General features: G+C 35.0%; 1 protein-coding gene across 12 annotated transcripts in view; it reads right to left on the minus strand.

Annotated features, from left to right (window-relative positions):
* Positions 1–20,483, minus strand: part of LRRC7 (leucine rich repeat containing 7) — a 577,334-nt gene that overhangs the window by 281,621 nt on the left and 275,230 nt on the right. The gene's annotated exons all lie outside the window — the stretch shown is intronic.

Here is a 20,483-nt window from a genome sequence, read left to right on the forward strand (position 1 = left end):
AAAATAATGTGTTAGAAAAGTTGTTGAATAAACTTCAGGAATCATGATGCATGTACTTACTGTCTTCAAAATGAGACGTATTAAAATTAGTCTTCATTCTACTTACTGAAAAAATCAAGACTCTCAATTCTAATGCATTTCTTAATATGATTCTCATATACACAGATGATACACAGCTTGTCAAACTCAGCGAAAATGTGCAACATTATAAGTTGTATATGAAGAAGTCGATTTGGGTTCTAGATCCATGCAAACTTTTTTGGGCAGAGGCGGTAGGGGAATTTATTTCTGTTTATGAATAGTGACATTCAATTCCTGATCAGTTACCTGGGGTTAAGAGTGAAATTTATTGTATTGCTGTCAATTGCTCCTTTCAGATCTGTCAATATTTGCTTTATGCACTTAGGTGCTCTGCTGTTGAGTTCATATATATTTGCAATTGTTAAATCTTCCTGTTGAATTGACCCTTTTATCATTATGTAATGACTTCTTTGTCTCTAAAGACAAGATTCTAGGCATTGAGGAGGTTACCAAGATAAATAAAAAGACTCAAAAGACCATTCCTTGAGAGCTAGAGGTCAGATAACTCAGGAAATGCAAAATGAGCACAAGCACCATGGGCATTTTAGAGCAAATATCTTATGACTCATAATTTAGTGGATAGGAAGAGTTGATTCTGATATAAATATTCTGACTTCCTGAGCAGTTGTCATCTGGATCCTGCTGTGTAACTGCCACTGTGAAGCAAAGCAGGCAAAGCAAGGTCAGAAATGGTAAACCTTGAATCCAGAGGTCCGGCCACAATTCCCAACTCAAAGGATGAAAGGAAAAAGCGAAACAAGAAAGGAAAAAGAGAAAGAGACCTTCTAGTATGCTAATATTGGTGTAGCCTGGATGGCCCTTGTCTTTGTGGATTTTTTTTTATTATTATACTATAAGTTCTAGGGTACATGTGCACAATGTGCAGGTTGTAAATTTCTTTGAGTTCTTCGTAGATTCTGGATATTAGTCCTTTGTCAGATGAGTAGATTGCAAAAATTTTCTTCCATTCTGTGGGTTGTCTGTTCACTCTGATGACAGTTTCTTTTGCTGTGCAGAAGCTCTTTAGTTTAATTAGATCCCATTTGTCAATTTTGGCTTTTGTTGCCATTGCTTTTGGTGTTTTAGACATGAAGTCCTTGCCCATGCCTATGTCCTGAATAGTATTGCCTAGGTTTTCTTCTAGGGTTTTTATGGTTTTAGGTCTAACATTTAAGTCTTTAATCCATCTGGAATTAATTTTTGTATAAGGTGTAAGGAAGGGATCCAGTTTCACCTTTCTACATATGGCTAGCCAGTTTTCCCAGCACCATTTATTAAATAGGGAATCCTTTCCCCATTTCTTGTTTTTGTCAGGTTGTCAAAGATCAGATGGTTGTAGATCTGTGGTATTATTTCTGAGGGCTCTGTTCTGTTCCATTGATCTATATCTCTGTTTTGGTATGAGTACCATGCTGTTTTGGTTACTGTAGCCTTGTAGTAGAGTTTGAAGTCAGGTAGCGTGATGCCTCCAGCTTTGTTCCTTTGGCTTAGGATTGTCTTGGCAATCTGGGCTCTTTTTTGGTTCCATATGAACTTTAAAGTAGCTTTTCCCAATTCTGTGAAGAAAGTCATTGGTAGCTTGATGGGGATGGCATTGAATCTATAAATTACCTTGGGCAGTATGGCCATTTTTACGATATTGATTCTTCCTATCCATGAGTATGGAATGTTCTTCCATTTGTTTGTGTCCTCTTTTATTTCGTTGAGCAGTAGTTTGTAGTTCTCCTTGAAGAGGTCCTTCACATCCCTTGTAAGCTGGATTCTTAGGTATTTTATTCTCTTTGAAGCAATTGTGAATGGGAGTTCACTCATGATTTGGCTCTCTGTCTGTTATTGATGTATAAGAATGTTTGTGATTTTTGCACATTGATTTTGTATCCTGAGACTTTGCTGAAGTTGCTTATCAGCTGAAGGAGATTTTGGGCTGAGACGATGGGGTTTTCTAAATATGCAATCATGTCATCTGCAAACAGGGATAATTTGACTTCCTCTTTTCCTAATTGAATACCCTTTATTTCTTTCTCCTGCCTGATTGCCCTGGCTAGAACTTCCAACACTATGTTGAATAGGAGTGGTGAGAGAGGGGATCCCTGTCTTGTGCCGGTTTTCAAAGGGAATGCTTCCAGTTTTTGCCCATTCAGTATGTTATTGGCTGTGGGTTTGTCATAAATAGCTTATTATTTTGAGATACATCCCATCAATACCGAATTTATTGAGAGTTTTTAGCATGAAGGAATGTTGAATTTTGTTGAAGGCCTTTTCTGCATCTATTGAGATAACCACGTGGTTTTTGTCTTTGGTTCTGTTTATATGCTGGATTACGTTTATTGATTTGCGTATGTTGAACCAGCCTTGTGTCCCAGGGATGAAGCCCACTTGATCATGATGGATAAGCTTTTTGATGTGCTGTTGGATTTGGTTTGCCAGTATTTTATTGAGGATTTTTGCTTTGATGTTCATCAGGGATATTGGTCTAAAATTCTCTTTTTTTGTTGTGTCTCTGCCAGGCTTTGGTATCAGGATGATGCTGGCCTCATAAAATGAGTTAGGGAGGATTCCCTCTTTTTCTATTGATTGGAATAGTTTCAGAAGGAATGGTACCAGCTCATCGTTGTACCTTTGGTAGAATTCAGCTGTGAATCCGTCTGGTCCTGGACTTTTTTTGGTTAGTAGGCTATTAATTATTGCCTCAATTTCACAGCCTGTTATTGGTCTATTCAGGGATTCAATTTCTTCCTGGTTTAGTCTTGGGAGGGTGTATGTGTCCAGGAATTCATCCATTTCTTCTAGATTTTCCAGTTTATTTACATAGAGGTGTTTATAGTATTCTCTGATGGTAGTTTGTATTTCTGTGGGATCGGTAGTGGTATCCCCTTTACCATTTTTTATTGCATCTAATTGATTCTTCTCTCTTTTCTTCTTTATTAGTCTTGCTAGTGGTCTATCAATTTTGTTGATCTTTTCAAAAAACCAGCTCCTGGATTCATTGATATTTTGAAGAGTTGTTTGTGTCTCTATCTCCTTCAGTTCTGCTCTGATTTTAGTTATTTCTTACCTTCTGCTAGCTTTTGAATGTGTTTGCTCTTAAGAAACTGCATCAACTAATGAGCAAAATAACCAGCTAACATCATAATGACAGGATCAAATTCACACATAACGGTATTAACCTTAAATGTAAATGGGCTAAATGCTCCAATTAAAAGACACAGACTGGCAAATTGGATAAAGAGTCAAGACCCATCATTGTGCTGTATTCAGGAAACCCATCCCACATGCAGAGACACACATAGGCTCAAAATAAAGGGATGGAGGAAGATCTACCAAGCAAATGGAAAACAAAAAAAGGCAGGGGTTGCAATCCTAGTCTCTGATAAAACAGACTTTAAACCAACAAAGATCAAAAGAGACAAAGAAGGCCATTACCTAATGGTATAGGGATCAATTCAACAAGAACAGCTGACTATCCTAAATATGTATGCACCCAATACAGGAGCACCCAGATTCATAAAGCAAGTCCTTAGAGAACTACAAAGAGACTTAGACTCCCACACAATAATAATGGGAGACTTTAACACCCCACTGTCAACATTAGACAGATCAACGAGACAGAAAGTTAACAAGGATATCCAGGAATTGAACTCAGCTCTGCACCAAGCAGACCTAATAGACATCTACAGAACTCTCCACCCCAAATCAACAGAATATACATTCTTCTCAGCACCACATCGCACTTATTCCAAAATTGACCACATAGTTGGAAGTAAAGCACTCCTCAGCAAATGTAAAAGAACAGAAATTATAACAAACTGTCCCTCAAACCACAGTGCAATCAAATTAGAACTCAGGGTTAAGAAACTCACTCAAAACCGCTCAACTACATGGAAACTGAACAACCTGCTCCTGAATGACTACTGGGTACATAACAAAATGAAGGCAGAAATAAAGATGTTCTTTGAAACCAATGAGAACAAAGACACAACATACCACAATCTCTGGGACACATTTAAAGCAGTGTGTAGAGGGAAATTTATAGCACTAAATGCCCACAAGACAAAGCAGGAAAGATCTAAAACGGACACCCTAACATCACCATTAAAAGAACTAGATTTATTTTTATCTTAAGCAGGGACTACTACACTAGTGAGAACCTCTGAGAAGCTTCTGTTGGCTTCATTTTTGCTCCTTCCCTCTGCAAACTTAACAACCACTTTCATTTATCATGCATCAACCATGTAAAGAAAATATTGGGTATAATTCATATATCATATTACATATAATGCCTAAATACATAATACATATCAGAAAGGCTAAATGCCCTGCTCTAAGGTATGAAAGTACTAAGAGTTGAAAAAGATTTGGAATCATGTTTGCTGCACTCTAAAGCCCAGGTCCCCTCCACTTCGCCATGATGTTTCTGCTAAAGGCAGGGAACCAAAGGCTAAGTTAAGGAAAATGAATCCAGATTTTATTTTGTAAAGTTAAAAAAATCACCAATAGAACTGTTGATTTTTAAAAATGCTGGCATATTTTTAAAATTTGTATTAGATTTTAATACTTTTAATTTTGCTATTAAACTGTTGGAACAGCTCATCTAACAGCTGTTTTTCCCCCAAAGGAATACTCATTTTTACTATATAATTTTCAAGTAATAACTTCATTCTATATGAGAGTGTAAAGATATCTGGATATCTGGATTCCTCTTGGATCAAGTTACCCTCAGTAAGTTGGTTTAAAAATAGGTAGTTTATCATTACCAAAAAATTCATATTCTTGCTTCTCTCTCTCTCTTTAAATTTAGAGACAGGGTCTTGCTCTGTTGCCCAGGCTGGAGTGCAATGGTACAATTTTAGCTTATTGCAGCCTTCATCTCCTGGGCTGAAGAAATCCTCCTGCCTCTGCCTCCCAAGTAGCTAGGACCACAGGCACACATCACAAGGCTTGGCTAATTTTTAAATTTATTTTTTTGTAGAGATGGGATCTTACTACATTGTCCAGGCTAGTCTCAGACTCCTGACCTCAAGTGATCTTCCCACCTCAGCCTCCCAAAGTGCTAGGATTACAGACCAGCCACTGTGCTTGGTTCCATGTTCCTGTTTCATCTTATTTGTTTAGTAATACAAGGGTGAAGAATCAGTGTGCATTTCTATTTAAAACTACAGATGGAAAAATATGATGGAAAACAATAAAAGAAATTTTAGAGAAGTTAATTATTCTTGTTTCAAATATATCCAAGGATCTCAACAAAAAAACAGGCCACAGTTGGAACTATGCTGATTTACTTATTTAATGCTTATTCTGTGGATAAACTGGGACTAACAAACATAATCATAATTTAATGAGTCTCTGTATCATCTATTCAAAACTTTATCAGTGAAATATCTGCCAAGCTTTACAAGGTAGTAAATTTTACTTATGAACCAATATTGAATGCTAATCATTATCCTTAATATAAACACTGGAAAATATTTATATAAGTGACTGAATTACAACCGAAGCAAGGATTTCAGATTTCTCATTGTTATTATCAAAGGAAAAAGCTGTCTGCTTCCCTAAATCAGCTGAGTTCATATTTCTCATCCATTTTCTCCTACCATTTGCTGAGTTTAGCTCTGCCTTCATCTTGTATTAGACTCCTTCACATGTTTCTTTCCGCAACAGTCTAAAACATTTCAAATGCAACATTTTCTATCAGAAATTATTTAAAATTATTTAAGAGGAACAAATGGGCGGGGTGCGGTGGCTCACATCTGTAATCCCAGCACTTTGGGGGGCCAAGGTGGGCGGATCACAAGGTCAGGAGTTTGAGACCAGCCTGGCCAACATGGTGAAACCCCATCTCTACTAAAAATACAAAAATTAGCCGGGTGTGGTGGCACATGCCTGTAGTCCCAGCTACTCGGGAGGCTGACGCAGGCGAATCGCTTGAACCCAGGAGGTAGAGGTTGCAGTAAGCTGAGACCAAGCCATTGCACTCCAGCCTGGGTAACAGAGTAAGACTCTGTCTCAAAAAAAAAAAAAAAAGAAAGAAAGAAAGAAAAAAGAGAAACAAATGGAAGGTGCTAATTTCTTATTAAGAACTCAAGTAGAACAGAATTCCAGTAAAATATGACTTATTATATAATTTTAGATAGATCATAAATCAATCATTCGAACATAGCATTTATAATTTATTAGTTTTTTTCTCACAATATCAGCTTTATAAGGAGGATCTACAGTAGCTGCATTTGGGCATCAGGGATGACTTAAAGATTTTGTAAAATTTTCAGGCATGATGCATTTAGTACGCTACAGAAGCTTTGGCAAAAGCTACCTATAGCAATTATAGTTGCATTATGGACATTCTGATACAAAGTGTTTTACACAGTTTGCTCACCAGGCAACAATATTTGGCAATCTAGAAAAGGCCATATTGCCTTACAATACACTGTAACTTCTTCGTCATTTCTTTCTTTAGAACACATTTTCATTTTACATAATGTTATGGAAATTCATTCCATCTAAAATGTACTGTAACAAATTTTCCTATAAGGAAACATCACCTAAGAATATACCCAAAGTTGATATCTATTTTTTCAATTAAAATTGATAATATGTTCAATTAACTAACTTAAGAAAGCAAATAAAGTCCACATATAACCGAAAAGTGTCAGTTTAAGCCATGTTATTACATTGCCAACATTTTTAAAAAAGCAAAAGATACTAGAACAATTTGACATCTGCAGTGAACTCTCGCCAAGGATAGTGATGGATGTAATGGCTATAGGTATGCAAGTGAAGTGAGAAGAAAGATTAACAATGAACATTGTACTTGAGTCATTAAGTTTCCAATAATCAAGAGCCAGATGTTGTATAAGAAAATATCACAGAGCTTAACTTCCTATTCACTTCTGTTCCTGCCAATCAGTCAAGTACTCACAGGATTCCATCAAGTGCTTGGCATGAGTCTAGGCACTAAAGCACTTCCTTCCATACTACATTGTAAACGTTCTTTGCAAGCCTTCTGCATGCCCCACATTGTTGCCAAAATAAAGACGAATGAATAAGATATATGCAGTTTTTCCCTTTACAAGTTACAGTCTTCTTGGGGATATACACGTAGACAACAAATTCAACATAATGTGAAAAGTGCTCCCATCGAGAAATGTACAAAAGGCAATGTAACAAAGAGAAAATAATAATTGTTTGCCTGAGGTGTCATGAGACACTTTGTAGAGAGAGTAGCATTTGGATTGCACTTTAAAGACTTACGGTATATCAAAAAGGAGAGAAAGACAAATAAAACATTTCTTCCTGACCTTTTCATATCTTCACATTTACCTCCCAACTTAAATTTTGTAGTTCTAGATCCCAGTCACTATCCCATAAACAACCTATGTTTCCTTGTCCCCTCCTCCTCCATCTGGCTAATTTGGTAAACTCCAGCTGTCTGGCTGTCTCCTTCTATGCCTGCAAAGTATCTGACTTTCTGAAGAAGATTGCCTAACTTTTCTGACTGGATTTTCTTCAAATATATAACCTGAAATCACAAATAGGTGGTCAACACCGCCAGAAGATTCTAGGACACCACCCTTGTCCATTAACTTTCCCACTCTCAGAGTTCTTTCATGCTTTTTCTTGTCTCCTTAAATCTCTAATATTTTCTACTTGTGCTCAGGTTATGACTCTCCATGCTTTATAGAGAACATCAAAGAAATTAGTTGAGAACGTTTTTATCTTTCCACTCCCGGGCCACCAGTGTTTCCATGTTAGAAGAGTCCCTGCTTCTACGGACATCTTCTCCATTTGTGCTCTACATCCCATTCCCTCACCTCTTCAAGCATTTCTTCTGGTAATTATTTCCCTTCTCTTCTGCATCATTAATTCCTTTCTTTCTACTGGGTCATTTTCATCAGCCTGCTAGTATGCTCCACTAAGATCTATCTTTAAAAAGTCCTTTTCATGATGCAATGTGCCTGTCCAGTTACTGACATCTGCACTGCTGCATCTTGCAGTTAAAATGGAAGAAATTGTGCTTGTTGTCTCTTTTTGCTAATCCCTATTTTCTCCTCAACTACTCTAATAAGGCTGCACATAATGCGCTACTAAAATAGCTCTTATCAAACTCCTCTCAATGACCTGTATCTTGCTAATGCGAATGCTTAGTTTTCTTTTTCCTTCTTAATTGACTTCTCAGTAACATTTGGTACAATTGACTCCTCCCTCTCACATTTTTTTCTAGGCTTCAGTGGCACTACCTGCAGTTGGTTTTCTTCTTAACTCTCTGGCTGCTCACTCTCATAATCTTTTATAGGCTCCTTTTCCATGCTCAAACTATAAATGTTTCAAGCTCAATTCCGGCTCCTCATTGCTTCTCTATTTGTGTTCTCTCCCTCAATAACTTCAAAGAGTTTCATAATTTTAAATATAATCTATACACTGATGACTCTTAAATTTATCTATCTCCCTGAGCAGATGATTTATGTATCTAGCTACCAACAGCTGATTGTTTAATAGACATCTCAAACTTTCCATTGCCAATATCAAATTCCCAATTCCCCTCATCTACTACTCTTCAAAGTTTCTCTATATAGGAAATTGTGTCACCATATCCAATTAGTTAAACCCAAAATTTGGAAATGTGCCTTGGTTCCTACTTTTTCTTTTCACCACGCATTCTGTCCATCAGCAAGGACCTACCTCCAAAATGGATCACAAATCTTCCCACTCATTGTCTCCATAACTGCAATCTCCGACAAAGTCATCAACATTACTCATCTTCACTATTGCAATCATCTCCTGATTGGTGTCCGTTTTTCAGTGTTGTCTCCCTAAAATCCCTTCTCTTTAGAGAAGTCAGACTGTTCATTGTAAAGCTAAGATCAAATCACATGTTTCCTTTGCTCGAAGTCTCCATGGCTTCACATTATGATCAGAATACAATCCTAATTTCCCAACATGGCTCACAAAGCAGTTCATAAATTTACCCCACTGTCCTTTCACATTCCTTCACCTTGCACTGGGCATGTTCAACTACTCTGGCCTTGTGCTTCTTAGACATCTCAAGCTTGCTGCCATCACAAGTTTTGTACACCTGATTTTCTTCTTTTTTTCTTTGGTTGTTATTTTTGCTCTTTCTCTTTCTTTACAACTTCATCATTCCTACCATTCAAATCTAGATGCAAACCGGACCTGTTCATAAAGGTCTTTCTGGACCAGCCTAGAAAAAACAACAACAAAAAAACCAACCCCCACCCCAAATCACCCAACATCCCCATGAACCCTCAAAAACCCACCTCTCTCTATAACATCATCCTGTGTTCTTCATAGCAGTTACCAATCTTACTCATTTATTTGTTTATATTTTATTATCTGTCTCCTTCCACCACACTTGAAAGTCATTGAACAGTGGAAAATTGTTAGATTCCTTGGCACTGAGAATAGTGTCTGACACCTATTAGGTACATGATCAATTAAAGTTATTTTTAACTGACTTGTTCATTATATAAAGTGAGAACTTATCAGTATGTCTTCAGAGGCACAAACTTGGGAGTCATATTTAGGGAATTAAGTAGGCAGTGGTAGGAGGAAAAGTTGGGGTCAGATTGTGAAGAGCCTGGAATGCCATGTTTTGGGGTTTAGATGTTATTGTATGAACAAAAGGAAGCCAAAGATTTTTCATTTTATATTCTCTCTAAAGTAAAGCTTTTAGGTATTAGATCTTCCTTTTATAAAACTAAAGTATATATATTAAAATACATATATTTTAAAATGTGTTTTATATTTTACAATGTATATCCATTTAGATGGAAGTAATAATTTAAAAGATGCTCTTTAAGTTATATTTAGTATAAGAAATGCTGTTCCATTTTCTTCTGAAAATTCAGTGAAACATTTAAGCAAAATGAAGTTTTTGCTTTTTTTAGATGTATTTCAGTATAATCCAGAGCCAATAGATAGCCTTAATGACTTTTTACTATAATACAAAATAATTCATTTATCTACAGTGCCACTGAACATTTCCTAAATAATGCTCCTACTTTTTAACCAATTTATATGAATTCTATCTCATCATTTTAGAATGAACATAAATGTAAACAGCTAATGCTTGATAAGATTCATAGCTTTGTAATCTAATTTTATTTCTAATCTTGCTCATAAAATTATAGTGCATTTATTTTATAACTAGAAAAGATTGCTGTTAAGTAGTAAATGTGAACAGGAGTCCTATTAAAGTTATGGGAAAAGGTTAAATTTAAAGCAAAAGGAATAGAAATGCAAAGTAGTTAGGTAAAGGTTTGGGGTATATGCAATATAAACAATATAAAACTAAACACAATGGAAAAATTAGTTTGGTAAGAAAATGATTTTTTTTAAATCCATGAAAGGACAAACTATAACCTCATATTGCCAAAAGAAAATATAAAATATACATCTAAAGAAATTAATATCATGAAGTTAATTTCTTATGTGAATTTTTATTTTTAATATTGCTCAGCCACTTATCTTAAATGTCACAGAAACTGTGGCAAACTATAGCAATTTAGAAATATTCCCCCTTGCATCTGTTCGACAGAAAAGCGAGCTTTTTAAAGATGTATTTTGCATATTGAAAGACCTGAAATAACCCTGACTTGAGTAGAGAGGAGAGAGGAGACCTGAAGAAAGCAGAAAATCTATGGAGAGTTAGATACATTTCAGCGGTTTTGGTGTGTCTTATTGAACCAACTATCAATAATGGGGTAGTTTGTTGTTTATGCATGAAGGGTCTTTTATAAAAGTAAAAATCAAAGCATAGGTGGTAGGGAAATCTTTCAAGATGCTATAATAAAATATATCTGATGAAATTCAGGGTTGTTTTTAATTTTTTTTGTGCACCTACCAAAATATCATAGAAGAGAGCCTGGTGAAAATTAGTCCCTCAATACCTGTTATGTGTCCACTGCTGCGGAGACTGTGCCATTCCAAAATCTGCAGTTGGGTAGGGAAAGCACACTGCTCAGCAGTTGCTTACTTGACAGTTGAACCATGGAGTTAAAGCTTCAGATAATATATTCAAGATAACAAAAAAAAAACCCTCACAGAATTAAGCTTATTATATTTCTGAGTAAAACTATAATTAGATCCAAATTCCCATGGAAACTTTGCCTTGCAAAAACTCAAGAAGAATTTCTAAGCTACCACTCAGAATGCAAAATCTATGGCTAATTTCATGGTGAAAGTGGTGGGAAAGTTAAGGGATAATTTGGAGTTTTTCAGACAGAAAAAGGGAATGTCTCAAGAAAGATGCTTAGAGATATAAAGGTGCATTGTATATTGGATGTAGCAGAAACCTCGTGAGATTGTGAAAGTGTTGGGAGGCAATGAAGCCAGAAATGTTGACTTCAAGCTATGACAATTCTTGACATTTTGTCTTCTGAAAGCTGTGAGCAGTCATTCTGCGCTTTCAAATTGACATGTGCCTTGGTGTGTTTTAATAAGAAAGCTCTGACAACAATAAGGAAGATGTATTCCAATGGTAGAAATGAGAAGGGGGAGGAATTGTTGAAGGCACAGGCAAGCGTTATTAAGAAACTCAAGTAGGGCAACAACGTGGGAAGGGAAGAATGCTCAGATGTGACATAAGTTGATGGCTAGTGATTTGGGGCTAGTAGGAGAGGAAAATGAGATGGATAGTTCTACTTTCTGTGATTCTGTGGGTAGTGCTGTCATTAGGCAGTGTATAATAAGAAACAGGATTTCTGTTTGATTTGGTTTTACCAAGTTTGGTTTTGTTATGGGGTGGTGGGTGGAAAAGAGCAAGGAGGATGATTTCCATGTTAACATGTGGTGAATATTCCATTTGATATTGGCTATTGGAATATGGAATTGGAATTCAGGTAAAAAGTTCAGGCTAGAAATAAATGTTTGCTGCTCATCAGCACAGAGGTAATACCTGAGACCACAGGAATATATCTGTTAACTAGGTTGTTTGTGTATTTTCTGGCCTGAGACACTGAGACGAAAGTCAGTATTAGTATAATGTTTCAGAACATTCATTTAGGAAAAATACTACATTTATTTAGAAACCATAAAGGATATAACAAAAATCCACAATAATGAATTTATAAGATACATGAAGATACAAACAATGGATGTATGCCTTTCCTAATCCTTGTGGAGTGTTAATTTCTATCATGTGTTTCAGTTGCTAAATTCAATATTTGCCTAAAGAAGCTACCAATTTTAAAAGCAAAAAGTCATTAAGAATTAATAACTAGATCATTTAGTTAAACATTTTCTATATTTTTTATTGAGAATGACAGAAAATGAGTTGTGTAAGTTTTCATTAGAGTACTGCTGGTGAAGTAAGAAAGGCACGTTAGCATCACACATTATTTTTAAGAATTTATTATAAAAAACTAAAAATAACATTATTTCATTTATGATAAAGATATTTTTATGAGATAAAATGAAAAATATCTAGAACTCATGTCAATCTTTTCTTGCACACACCCAGATTTTCTAAGTGCCAGTGTATACTAAATTTATTTAAAATTTTTCCTGGGTCTAAATGATAATAAGCCTTATTTTCATCAACTCTTACCCAAAATATATTTCCCAGCTTAAAAGAGGTAATGATATCCAGCACTCTTTACAAATAAGGACATTGAGATTCAAAGAAGGTAAATAACCCATAAACAAGCAACAAGGGCCTTTTGACTGCAAAGTACATTCCCACTCAAGTACTTTACAGCTCTTCTCAGTGAAACAGAAGAGTGTGGGCTAATTGTTCCACTAGAGACTAAGCCTCCGAGATCTTATAAAACTGAAGCTGAGTGCTTTCAGCCTCACTGTTACTGCAGGCAGTTTTTATCTTTTGGTAAACTAATCATCAGGGATCAGAGTAGCTATTGTTTGAAGTAGTCTGAAAAGAGCAATTTGAATACCATGGTGTTACTTGGTTTTTGTGACCTCTTCCAAGCTCTTCCCATTGTTGCCACATCCTTAGCTAACCATAATATTATCATTCTTAATTTTGTGTTGAGAGTATAAGTTTAAAAATAAATACAATTCGTTCACAAGGCAGAACTCAGTGTTTTCTTTGTGAGTCTATGGAAAGCATATGTTTGATATTTTAGAAGTGACTCTAATAATCACTTTGTTATAATGCATTATAATTTATAGAATACTTTTAAATATAGAATGTCATAATTATCCACTTATTTCATTTGAATTGAAAATATAACACCAAGTGAGAAGAAGTAAATAAAATATCTGTTTCTATGTATAATTCTCTAAAAGCAGAGGGCACTAATGTGGTTTCCCTTGGTTAGTTAGCTTGTCATGCTGAGGGTTTTGATAAAGATAATCCTGAAGAGGATGGTACCATGGGTTCAGCAAATCACTGTACCTTGTAAATTGTTATAAATTGGTAAAAGCGTAAGGTAATATGATTACACAATCACACAGTATCCAATTATGTATTACAGTTACAAAACAGAATTACAAATACAGAGTTAATAGAAACATCAAAAAGCCATTCTGTAAGCTGTCCTTGACAATGGAATTTTCATTACAATGGCACTAAGGAACCTATTGATGTATTTCATTAAAATAGCTAGTAGGGTAGCATAATGCCAAGCGAGATAAATTCATTAATAGGACACTAAAATGAGAATGGAAACATGACTTAGTCACACCTGTCCAGTTAAGAATACATATTAATCTATGAGCTTTCTTCATTATTTTGATAATAACTGGTAGTAAACTAGATAACAAAGGAAGGAAGGATTTTAAAAAAGAAAACATAGCAAATCTATTATATTTTAGATAAGCCTGTCTATGGAGTAATCTTATTAAAAAAGAATAAACGAACTTATATGAAAAATAAAACATAGTATTTGGAAATGAATAGTTTAGAAATTTGAGTGATAATTATAAATATGTAGCATTTATTGCCATTCAGGTTAGGAAAAAAAACACAGTGCATATATTAGTCACATACATAGAACCTTTACTTCTAAAATGCTGTTTTTTACACATATTTAAGCCTTTTATTTATTTATTTGAGAGAGGGTTTCACTTTGTTGCCCAGGCTTGAGTGCAGTGGCATGATCAGAGCTCACTGCAATCTCTACCTCCTTTGCTCAAGTGATCCTCCCACTTCAGCCTCCCTTGTAGCTGGGAATACAGGCACACACCACCAATCCCAGCTAATTTTTAAAAATTTTTGTAGAGACAGGGCCTCGCTCTGTTGCCTGGGCTGGTCTCAAACTCCTGGGCTCAAGTGATTCTCCCACCTTGGCCTCCCAAAGTGCTCGAACTATAGGCCTCATGGCCTTAGCATTTTAGTATGGAAGTGCAAATTCTTCTCTTAACCTATATATTGACAAATATTTCATACAGTTAATAATTTTATCTGTGTTGAAAGTGCTTTTATCTTTATTTTTAAGGAATTTATCTTTGAAAATATATTTCTAAAACACATTTTTATGTTCCCTTTGTTATATTGGAAAATGGTACAGCTCCTGTGGAAAACAGTATGGTAAAATATAGTGAATGGTTTCCTAAAAAAATTTAAAATAGAACTACCATATGATCCAGCAATCCCACTTCTAAATATATATCCAAAGGAACTGACCCGGGGATCTTGAAGAGATGTCTGCACTCCCGTGTTCATTGCATCATTATTCACAGTAGCCAAGATATGGAATCAACTTAAATGTCCAACAACAGATGAACGAATAAAGACAATGTGGTATGTATGTATATAGCGGAATATTATTCCACGTTAAAAAAGAAGGAAATCCTGCCATATGTGAGAACATGGGTGAATCTGCTAAGTGGCATAGGCTAGTCACAGAAGGACAAATACTGCATGTTCCACGTACACAGGGTATCTAAAATGGTCAGACTCACAGAAACAGCATCAAATGATGGCTGCCAGGGGCTGAGGGGAGGAGGGAATGGGGAGTTGTTCAATTGGTATAAAGTTTCAGTTATACAAGATGAACAAGTTGCAGACATCTGCTGTCCAACATTGTGCCTATGGCTAACAATACTGTACTGTATGCTTAAAAGTTTAAGAGGGTAGATCTCATGTTAAGTAGTCTTACCACAATAAAAAAAATTAAAAAGGAAATTGAAGAACACAATAAAAAATAAAGTGACTTTTTTGTTGAAACAGTTATAAAATTACAAAAATGTTTAAAAACTAAAAATCATGTTTTTCTGAATTACTTGAGAGTAAACCGCTAATCTGGTGTCCCATCCTCCCAAATACTTCGGTATTTCCTACACAGAAACATTCTACACGATCAAAATACAAGCAACCAAATCAGGAAATTAATAGTGATATATTACTACCATCTAATCTTCAAACCCAAATTTTGTCAGTTGTCTCAAAAATGTCCTCTGTAGCAAAAGAACCGGTTCAGAATGACATTTCTTTTAGTGTCTTTAGTCTTCTTGAATCTGTAATAGTCCCTTAGTCTTTTTTGACTTTCATGATCTAATATCTTTCCTTAACAGTGTGCAGCTGTCGGTGTAGCTCTGGTTTTAATTTACATATGTAATTTAAAGTGAATCTTTTTGGAAGAGTATGTCCAGTTAAGTTTTAATGTATTGGCATCTTCTGTGAGTATATTTATGTTGTGTACACGTCCTTGGGTATTCACAAAGGTGGTACTACAGAGTTTCTGAACCTTTGTTTTCAGGGGCAAAATCACTTAATAAAAGCAATGATGCCCAAGGGATAAAATCATATAAATAATAGATACACCATTTACGAGATATCTAGCATATATAGTTTAGTAGTTTAAAAGTATCATTTATGCTTGTACTTCGGAAAATTTTTCTCTTAAATAATTCCTTAATAATTTCTACTATGGGAAATTAAAAAACTTCACAGATGATAATGAAATCTAATCCTATTAACAACCCAAAATAAAATTTACTCAATAAAATATTCTCTTCTTAAAAAAATCTTCTTCAATGAACATACTAGAAATGGTTATATGACTAAAATTATCCATTTGACAAATCTGATTCCTAAAATCGGGAGGTCCCTCTTTTTGGTGCTCTATACTAGGTTTTTTTTTGTTGTTTTTTTTTTGTTTTGTTTTGAGATGGAGTCTCCCTCTGTTGCTCAGGCTGGAGTTCAGTGGCATGATCTCTGCAACCTCTGCCTCCCAGGTTCAAGCGATTCAGTTGCCTCAGCCTCCTGAGTAGCTGGGGTTACAGGTGTATGCCACCATGCCTAGCTACTTTTTGTATTTTCAGTAGAGATGGGATTTCACCATGTTTGCCAGGCTGGTCTCAAACTCCTGACCTCAAGTGATTGGCCTGCCTTGGTCTCCCAAAGTGCTGGGATTACAGATGTGAGCCACTGCTCCTGGCCAATACTAGGTATTTTGATGTGGCTTATTTTACATAAAAGGCAAAATAGTCTACTTCTAGGTGAAAATAAGAACATGTATATTCACAATAGGTTATTCATATACTGAAAATAGATACAACTTGCGTTTTAGAATTAACGCTTTTCTATATTCCATAGCTCTTTTCAGATTCTCAGAAGGGTCACTGACCCAAAAGATACTGTCATTACTTCAGATTTATCTTTCCACTTAGAACTTCTTCCAACAACTCTTAGCATTCTTCATCTACCAAATCCATCCACTTTCCCAACTTTGAATATGTTCATCAGGTTTTACTGTATTTACTGATATTACCCCAGTAATTCTGTTGGAATATATTTGAAACATTCCTCTCTTAGTCAGTGTATATGACAGCAAAGTGAGGTATCATGTTTCATGCCTTGTGCATCAGGAGACATGAATATTCATGTTACCTTAATTTATGTTTCTTTTTCTTCATATTACTTCATAGTTTCATAATTAACACATGCATTTACATAATATATTTTAACTCTAGTTGAAACAAAGTTAGTCTTGGCCTTGATAAATTATTAATGAATGAGGCCTTATTTTAACTTGAGGGTATTAGAAAAATTCTTCTCACACACATGGAACAGTTTTATTTAAAGTTAAAACCCACCATTATTACCAACCATTTATATGATGTTATGTTACTTCTGTGGAAAAAATTTCTAAATTTCACTTAAAAAATTGTTTTTATCCCTTCATTTTTATCTTGACATATATTTTGTTTCTTGATGAAATGTGACACATTTTAATAAAAAGCAGTTATACTATTTTTGTATTTTATTTAGTTGTTATAAATATTAATTATATGAAGTTATTTTTCTCCCTGTCATGTCTTAACTATTATGCCTAACTTGAAACCATCTAGAGAGAGAGAAAATGTGTGTAGGTTTATAAAATCCAAGTCTGGGCTATCAGCTATTGAGAAAGCCCAATCATTTGTCCTTGTCTGACTTCATGCTGCTCTCCAAGACTAATCTGATTATAATGTTTGGCTTCCCATATAATTTTCTGTGGAGAAAAATAATCAAGTGATGCAAAATGTCAAGGTCACATGACAGATACTTGTCATTGTGAATCCATAGCTCAGCATTCTGGTTTGAAATGTCTACCATGTTTAAGGCACTGGAGAGTCCGCAGTGACCAATTGGAAATAACCTCTCATTAATGGCACTCATACTGTCTTGAGGAGATAATCTCCAAGTAAACAAAGAGTCAAAATCATATAGAGAGCGGTAAGTGCTATGATGAAAATCAAACACAATAATGAAATAGTATAAAGAAGAAGGGAGACTATTTTATATTGTGTGCATTGGCCTTCTGCATCTGATGCATTTGGTATATGTCAGCATTGAATTTCTAGACCAGCAATGCTGAGAACCAGACCTGTGGTAGGAACCTCTACAATGGACTCCATTAATCCCTGTCTCCTGGTATTTATAGTCTTAACGTTGTTTTCTTCCATACTTTGGAAGAAATGGTCCAGATTTGGTCTCTGTGATCAATAGCATATGGTAGGCATCATAGTATATCACTTCTGAGTTTAGATTATAAGAAGACCAAGGCTTCTGTCTTAGATGCACACTCTCTCTCTCAAATCACTTGCTCAGAAGGAAGCGAGCAGCCACATTGAGAGTAGCCCTATAGAGGAGCACACTTGAGCTTCTATAGGAAAAGAATGGAAAGCTTCCAGTCTATCACCAGTGAGAAACCCATTTGCCAACCACTACTTGAGTGAGATTTGAGGCAAACCCTAGCCCATTGAAGCCTCATGAGACACCCTGAGACAGCATTACCGAGAATCTAGCTTCTCTTTAATTCCTAACCTTGAGATACTCTTACACAAACAAATGAAATAAGGAATAACTAAGCAAACAAATAAGCAAACAAAGGCTTGGTTTTCCCTTGACATCTAACATTCACTTGAATTCTCCCTACCATCTACACATTTTCTGACTATCCCTCAAAAAACACAATTAGGAAGATAATTCTTGTGTAAGGAAAAACTGTATCATATAATCTAAAAATTTTTCCTTTTGGCAATCTAGTTATTTTCAGAAGTTCACTGTCTTCTATTATTACAAATAATCAAGACTTGACTATTTCAATGAGTTTTAGGCAAATGCGTATCCAAAGGACTTAATTTTATTACTCCTTGATGTATCTAGAGGAATGATCATAAACATCATAAGGAAACTTATAATACTAATTTGTTTTTGTAACTGAAAAAAATTATCCTAGAATTTGCATACAGCTAAGAGTCTCCATCAGTTTGCTTAAAGGATGTACATCTTCATGTATGTTATATTATAATTCTTGCACACATTCACATTTTGCACAGATTGCTAAGCATATAAACTTAAAAGATGAAAAGAAGAGAAAATAACTAACAATCCAACATCTTGTTTGTATCTCTAAGGAAATCATGAGTTATCTCTTCTCAGAATAGTTATTGTTAAACTAAAATTGTTTTTCCTAAAACTATGTTTTTACCTTTATTTTTATTGGGAGTGCAAAATGAAGGATACTATAATGTTCTCATGTAGCGTTAAGTTACATGAGGTATAGACTGGTGATCAAAAGGTATAATACATAGTGAAAACAAAGTTTATTTTTATTCAAAGAAGAATTTCTGCAATTCTCATTCTATAGACCCAAAACTAAAGTTATGTATATTTTATGCCTGAATTTGGTTCTTTAGATTTTGGCCTGTGAGTTATAAAAGGAACACACTAGATTGCAAGTAACTTTGAAAATGTTTCTTAAAGTGTAAAAGCTGTAACAGCTATATAAGTTATAGGTGTATGAGTCTATCAAAGAGACCCAACATCAGTTCTAATATATCTTTACAACATTTTTCTATGTCCAAATTGGTTTATGCATATTATTCTACTTAATTTAATTCTGTTTAATACTGGGCCACAATCTCAAAGCCTGCACAATACCCCAGCACCAATTGTTGTTGTTATTGTTTCTCATTACTCTGATTTATTCACACAGCTATTTCATATAAAGTCCATATTATCTCTCTATATCAGGTTTTAATTTATATTTAAGATTCATATTTAAAGATATATATTTAAAAACCTAACAACATATGTCAGGTTTATTTTGTAGTTCAAATGAAAGCCATTATTTGAGAACAGAGGGAAAAGGATTCTCCTCTGTACTCAATATTTTTTCCTTGACCTAAATGTATATATTTAGGTGAAGGGGACAACTGCTTTTCTATCTTGGTTTAGCTTCCAGTTAGCCATGTTTCCACTTACTTTAAATGTGGCAGACAAAAGCATGAGGGATGGACTCAGTGGCACTAGCTGCATTTGCAGGAAATTTCCACTTGAATGATTAACACCCTCAACCATATTTCCACCTGTTTATGCCCCCAACGTGGGAGGGGTTCCTTGGGTTAGGCCCATACCCAACGCTTTAGCTTAGAGAAAGGCATAATTCAAAAGTGCAGGATGGTGAAATATGCAGACATTTCCTCATTTCTATGCTCTCTCCTTGTCATCTCTTATGGAGGATTAAGTAGGTGTTTTATCTTTATGTATATATTCAAATTAAATCCATATCATTATTGAAAGTTATTTTCATAATTGTGGCATTATATTGCAATGACAATTTTAATACACAATATCATACATAAAATGCACTTGAAGGTATGTTGTTGAAATATTAGTCAATCCAGTTTGCTTAGGAAAAGGATTTAATAAGTAAAAATCAAGGTTACATTTTGGTTCAGCAGATGAATCTAAGTCCTACTGAAATGTTTAAAAAATTATTCACTGTACTCAATATTTTTCTATAATACTGCAGAAGGGTGATAATAGCAACCTGGTACTTTAAATATTTTCATCATAACATATACAAGTTATACTGATTTAATTGAGTAAAAAACCCATTTTGACTTTCAAAAATAATTAACTCTGTAAAACACAAAATTCTATTGTTACACATGAATAAGGCAAAGCTGGGTGAAACAAAGCATTTTATTATGGT

Source organism: Pan paniscus, chromosome 1 (assembly GCF_029289425.2).
Source record: "Pan paniscus chromosome 1, NHGRI_mPanPan1-v2.0_pri, whole genome shotgun sequence".
Lineage (NCBI taxonomy): Eukaryota > Metazoa > Chordata > Mammalia > Primates > Hominidae > Pan > Pan paniscus.